The sequence below is a fragment of the Pinus tabuliformis genome, chromosome 8, assembly GCF_031772625.1.
Source record: "Pinus tabuliformis cultivar Carrire ecotype Pingquan chromosome 8, CPIR1, whole genome shotgun sequence".
Classification (NCBI taxonomy): Eukaryota; Viridiplantae; Streptophyta; class Pinopsida; order Pinales; family Pinaceae; genus Pinus; species Pinus tabuliformis.
In genome coordinates, this window is record NC_142294.1 from 1,845,129,641 (window position 1) to 1,845,137,157 (window position 7,517).

Sequence of the window (7,517 nt, forward strand, 5' to 3'; positions counted from 1 at the left end):
AATTTCCACGATGACTTATTTGAAGTAGTGAAACCCTAGAGTCCAAAGCTCTGATACCAAATGTTATGCAACCAACTCACAAATAGATAGATCAACGACTTAAAAATTATCCTCTTTGAGGGGGGAACCTCCTTTACATTACATAAATGAACAATTCTTTGATGATACAAATGAAGATACCTCCTTTCTATATATAGGAGTCTAAGGGGTCACAATATAATCAAAGCCTACATAACAATAATAATGTAAGGGAACAACAATAACAATAGTGGGCTTCTATGGGGCACAATAATAACAGTATGGGGACTACATGGGCACAATAATAAAAATAAGGGGCTACACTAGTATTATAGGGACCTAACAATGATACTCTATCCTTCAGAATTTGGTAAACATGTGATAAAATCCATTGGTACCTCCTCCCAACACTGACTTGGAATGGCTAAAGGTTTTAACAGACCCGGGGTCATAATTTTTTCAACTTTATTTTGTTGGCAAACCAAACATTCTAGTACAAACTTATGAATATCAGATTTAAGGTCATCCCCAAAAAATTCCTTCTTGACCCTGTGTTATGTTTTTAGAAATATTGAGTGCCCTCCTAAAGGAGAGGTGTGCAATTCCAAAAGAATATTTTATTTGAGTTGGGAATTCTTACATAGATATACGCTATCTTTGTACCATAATGAGTCATTTTTCCAGAAAAATGTATCTGATGTATTGGGATCTTGGTGAAACTTCTGAATAAATGTCCATACCTCTTTTTCATTCTTTCATTCCCCCATTTCTTTCATTATCCAGTCAGGTTGGATAATTGAAATGGCATAGAGCAATGCTTCCACATCCTCATCCCTTCTTCAGAGTGCATATAAAACAACATTTTGCTTCCCTTGTTAGTAGATTATTTAAAAGTCATAACCCAACATCTTAGTGACCCATTTTTGTTGCTCTTCTGAAGATAATTTTTGTTCCAGAAAGTATTTAAGACTACCATGATCCATTTTTACCTTGAAGTGTCTTCCCATGAGCTAAGCGTGACATCGCTTCAAGGAACGTAGTATAGACAACATTTGCTTCTCATAAATAGATTTCTGTAAATGCTTTCCCTTGATTGGACAACTTTCAAAAGAAATGGGTCTTCCTTCTTGCATTAAAACAACACCAATTCCATTTCTTGAGGCATCACATTCCACCATAAAGGTTTTTGTGAAGTCTAGAGTAGCTAAAACCGGAGCTTGGCACATTGCCTCTTTAAGATGTTCAAAGGACTTAGTTGCTTCTGGAGCCCAGAAAAGTACATCTTTCTTCAATAATGTTGTTATAGGTGTTGTTATTTTCCCATAATTCTTAACAAACTTGCGATAATACCCTATCAACCCAAGAAATCCTCGAAGATGCTTTAGGGTTGTGGGAATTTTCCATTCCTTAATGGCTTTAATTTTGTTAGGATCTACCTTAACACCCTCATGAGATACAATATGACCCAAATATTCCACCTCCTATACCCCAAAGAAACATGGGGGTTTTTGCATACAATTGTTTCTCCTCCAATAGTTTGAGTACCCTACCAACATGTTGAACATGATCCCTCCAAGACTTGTTGTCAATTAGTATATCATCAAAAAATACTAACACACATTTTCTACAGAAGAGTTTGAATATGGAATTCATCAAAACTTGAAATGTGGAAGGTACATTAGTAAGGTCAAAAGGCATGACCAAAAATTCATAATGACCTTCATGAGTTATGAATGTTGTTTTCAGAATATCTTTAGTCTTCATTCTAATTTGATGATATCCTGAACAAAGATCCAACTTGGTGAAGTAAATTTCTCCATGTAATTCATCCAACAATTCATCAATGACAAGAATGGGAAATTTATCTTTAATAGTGAGCTTGTTGAGCTCCCTATAATCCAAACACATATGCCATGATCCATCCTTCTTGTGTACCAATACTACTGAAGCAAAGAAAGAACTTTCGCTAGATTGAATTATACCGGCGTCTAACATTTCTACAACCATACATTCGATTTCACTCCTTTAGGCATGGGGATATCTGTAAGGTCTTATTATTGGAGGAGCGCTTCCTTGAATCAAGTGAATAGCATGACCGTCGTTACAAATAGGTGGGATGCCTTTGGGAGTCTCAAATACTTTGGAATGATTGTCCAATATTTGTCATGCCATCAGAGCTGATTATGTTTCTTGGTTTTCCTACGATGCCCCTTAATTCAATTTCCTTTCCCTCCCATGAAAATTTGAAGAAAAGTTCTTGAAAATTAAAAGCTATCATCCCCAAATATTGTAACCATTGGACTCCTAATACAACATCATCATCACCCATTGGAATGGAAATATTTGGAATATTCAATACATATTCCTCCATGGTTAATTTGATATTATGACACTTCCGTTAGCAATTTATAGTTCCTCCATTTACAACCATCACTTGACACTCTAGTGCTAGATATAGAAAGAAATTCAGTTCCTTGGATATCTTACAATGAATAAAATTGTGGGTACTACCAAAATCGATCAACACTATCACCTTTTTCTTCTTGATAAATCATTCTATCTTGAGAGTTTGAGGAGTGGCAATTCCTTCCAATGCATTACAAGATATGATCAGATTCATTTCTTCTTTCTTTGGGGTTGGTTCCTAGTGTATATCCTCTTCTTTTGATGTTTATAGTTCCTTTTTTTCCTTCTCTTCACAATCTATTTAAAATAATTTATTCTTAGCACACTTATGACCCTTAGTGTATTTTCTATCACAACTATAACAAAGCCCTTTTTCTTTTTTCTCCTTTAGTTTTTGTGGTGTCAAGCTTGTAGGTTATGGGATGCTAGGAGAAACAACGCTTCCATTTTTATAGTTGTGAGTGGTAGACTTCCTTATTGCCATAATTTTTCTTTCAACTTTTCTTACCACCTTGAATTCCTTCTCCAATGAATCAGGTTCCCAAAGGTGAACATCATGTTGGAATTTATCCTTTAAACACCCTATGAAGATATCAATCGTATGCTCCTCTGGAATATCATTTACCTTGATATTTCTCTTTGTATCCTTTTAATGTGATACCAATTGTTCCGCAAAAATTATCCAAGTGACAATTGATTTACGATAAATAAGTCATCTATACCACACAAACTAATTTTATTCTAAATATAAAGATGCAATGTGTAACTTTTGTGTGTGTGGTACATCATGTAGATCAAAGAAATTCTTCATTTGTAGCATCCATGTTACCATATCCTTTCCGCCAAACTTCCTCATATCAATCTTTGGAATGTGGTTGGTCTTTAATCCAAAGTTAGAGTCTCTAAAATCATGATTAACATTCCCCTTGTTCTCATCATGAGTTTCATGGAATACCTTTTCGCCATTAAGAAGCATTTCTTGTAGCAGCTTTGTCAAACCTTCCTTAAAACATTCCATGTCTCCTTTTAAACCATTCTTCAAACCATCCATCTTCGCTTCCATGTATGATTTTAATCCATCCTTTAAACCTTCAACCTTAGCTTCCAGTTCATTTTTGGTTACTCTTTGCGAGAGCGAAATTTGTTTCACTTGGTTTCGTAATTTTGATATATCATGTTGCATTTCTTCCTCTTCTTCATGCGTCATAAAAGAGATTTTTGGTTGCTTACTAGGTGTGTCCGTTTTTTTATTTCGAGGCATTTTAGAATAAAACAATGATATCTATGCTTCACAATGCCCTTTGAATCACTTCAAACTAATTTTTCAAACAAAAGTTATGCAAAATTTTAAAAAATACACACCTTTTTCTTGCTTTTTAGGAGCTCGATATTGAAATTGTTGTATCTTTGTAATTTCAGATCTCCAAGGTCTGAAATTTCATCCTGTGTTATCCCTCTAAGTCTTCTTTCCAATGCCACAAGTCAGACCAACATTGTGTTTTTCAAGGTAATGTTTTTCACAATCTCCCACGATGGCTTGACTATGGACTGGTTCAATAGAGTGAACTTGTAAGGAATGCAAGTTCATGGACTGATATGTTCATATATTGAAGGACAAAGTATCCCCAATAAATGAAAAACAAATTGGCTCTTTGTTGTTTCTAGGAGACAACACCAAAGTGCTTATGTTGGAAAATTTGGCTTGCTAGAAATGAGGTAATATTCAATTATGTCCATCCAAAGACGGAGACGATGGCCAATAAAGTTATAACTCTTCTAGAGAAGGGATTGAGTGTTTGTGCTATCAAGGCCGACACTTCTAAAAATTTAATGGACAATGAAATAGAGTGAATTTAAATTTTAAAAGGGGAATATCATGCTATCAACTTCACTAAAATCCACATGTCCAAAGCAATTTTACTTTGCGAATAAGCAAAGATGAACTGGAAGCTTGGATTCAACAAAGAAAAGGGATAATTTTATTTTTCGATGGAGATTCAAAAAGAAACCTGGGGGCAGTAGGAGCAAGAGCATTCATTCAAAACCGTGATGAACAAACAAAAACCAAGTTTTCTTGGGGTCTTAACATAACTTCAAATAACCAAGTTAAGTACTGGGTTGGAAAGGTCTCAAATTACACCACAACAAGTGAGAAACCAAAATCATTGTAATTGGTGATTCATTAATTGCTATAAAATAGATTTGGACAAAAAAGAAAGATGGTAGAAGTGTCGCTCTCCAATTGTAAATCACATCTCTCTCCTAATGAACTAGTTTAGGAAGATTGAGATATTTCACATGCTTAGACAACTCATTACTATGGCACATGAGATGGCTAATAAGGACGTCCAAATCGAGTAGGGACAACTACAAATAAATGGTAACATGGTTGTAAATCAAATTCCTCCATGAAAATAGAAAACATGGTGAAATCCTCAATTGCTAGAGAACAAGTAGTGGCCAAAATGAAACATGGCAAGATGCTTAATAAAATTGAATATAGGCATGCAATAGTGGCTAGAGGGACACATATGGCATGCACTTACCTAGGTGGGTGATGGTTTGTATTACACTTGGCTTCAGGATGAGGTAAGGGGTGGTAGAATATGGAGCCAGCATGACAAAGACAATAAGGTGAAATTAATGAACGTCTTGAACTTATCCATCATACTCACCTTTAAGCATGGTAAAACAAGCAAGGTTAATAGTGTGTTAGTGGTTATAGTCAATATTTTAATAAAAAAGAGAATGAGAATCAACAATGACAACTCATTGCATGCGAATTCTTATTTCGATGGTACGTTCATTACTTTTATGTGGAAGTTTCTTGAGCTAGATGGTAGTTATTACTTGGTTCTTTGTGGTAGAATTCAGGGAGAAATAACAAAAATTGGTTTGCATTACAGATAGGGGAATATGGCTAAGCATACGGTCGATGATAAGATGTGTCAGTTGTTGGATAAACAAAAAAACACCATCAACGCCCTTATGCATGCCTTGGGAAAGTTTGATAGGGCCTTGGAACTCTGAGAGAACAATATGCAGGGGTGATTATTGGTCACAGATCATAAGGATGATTCCTTGACACTCATGGTGGTAGCCACGAAAGTGATGTTGGAGGCTATGGTGGCATGTGGTATTAACTAAATGTGATATTGGTGCAACGCATGCTTATGCTTTAGGAAACACCTCTAGCAACCAAGGGGATGATTGTCTACACAAAGCTAAAGTTGGAAGAGGGAAAAGGGAGAAGCACCCTCTGATGAACTGAATATGCAAACTTCAATTTCTTAATAGTATGTTAAATGCAATGTTTCATTGTTTTTACTTTAGGCAGTTACTAGCAAATATCGAGCTACAAGGAGTTTGAAGCTTTTTACTTTTTGAATTTTTTGCAATTCCATATTGTAATTCTAGACAATAGGCTTACTGTAGAACAATTTTTTAAATTACTATGGATTTATTAGCTTTGAGCACATTTCTCAACTTTTTTTTCAATATTTTAATACAAGTCAACCATTCCATATATATATGTGTGTGTGTGTATACACACATACATATATATATATATATATATATATATATATATATATATATATATATATATATATTAAACTTTGCAAAATTTGTTATCCATATTTTCTATTGTTTTTATACATTAAGGGAAATTTATTAAATGTATTTAATCTAAGTATCTTATATTTTGTGTATCTAGTTTTTAGAAACAACAATTATTAAGCAATTGCTCAATAAAGATAAAATATAGAAAACCAAATGAAAAGCCAATGATAAAACTTGTAAAATATAATAACATAACATAGAACCTACAAAATATAATCTTTGTGTTAATAATTTAGAAATGAGAAAGTAGTGTTCAGAGACTTTTTCAAATGAGTAATATCTTTCTATTAGAACTTGCATACAAAAACGTAGTTACCAAATTTTACATAGCACATTAGCTCTATAAATAGTTCACTGTGGAAAAACTCTAATGACTTGTGAGCCCATCATTAACAAGTACTAGCTATCACTAACAAGTACTAGCTATCACTAACAAGTACTAACCATTTAGTGGACCTTATTTCATAAATATGACACTTTTTCATCGAGTAACTACCCACTAACTACTTAAAAAGCCTTATTCAATGAAGATGTCATGTAGAATGATAATGATATGGAGCTTGTAGAATATAATGATAATAACATAGAATCTGCATAATATAATCCTTTTACTGATAATGTAGAAAAGAGAAAGCATTGTTCATGGATCTTTTCAAAGAAGTATTATCCTTTGACCATAGCTTGAGTACAATAATGATAGTGAACAAAACATTACATAACATAGTAGTTCTATAAACAATTTATGTCTAGCAAAACTCTAATGACTTGTGAGCCCATCACTTACAAGTATTAACCATTTAGTGGCAAATCATGTGTTGACACGTGGCATGGGCGTACATGTAAATTTGGAGAGTTGTGATTGGTTTATGAGTTTTGAAGTGGCCTAATTAGGAGGTGCCACGTGACCCAATGAGAGGGCACCATGTGGCCCTCCGGATTTGTGCCAAAATTAGGTGATTGGGCCAACCGACCTCCATCGAATTCGAACCCACGACCTATCAGTTATAAACCAATTTCTAAATCATCCAACGAACTATGTTATTCGTTATAAGTGAATGAAGGGTTTATATTTAAATCCAATTAAAAATGGCATTGGTGAAGCGGGCGGGGCACATGGCCCCAGCCCGGGGTCGTGTGGCTCATGGCCTAACCAACGGTGGGTGAAAAGCGGGTCGGGTGGTAAGCCTTGGCCCCGGTCACATTGCAACCACCCGAAACCACAAGTAAAGGGCCTGGACTAGAGGGGCAGGCGTGTGGCCTAGTGTCGAGCCACGTGGCCTCTAATGAGACCATTGGCAGAGATTCGGGTAGGGGAGGGTCCATGGCACCCTACCGCACCCAGCTACCAGCCATATTATTAACCATATGACTAAGACCGGAGGAGTAGGAGCAGGCCTTATTGGCGCATTTACAAATTCAACAATTTGCACCCGTTGCAGCAGAAAATTCATAGAAAATGTGCCAATTCATCG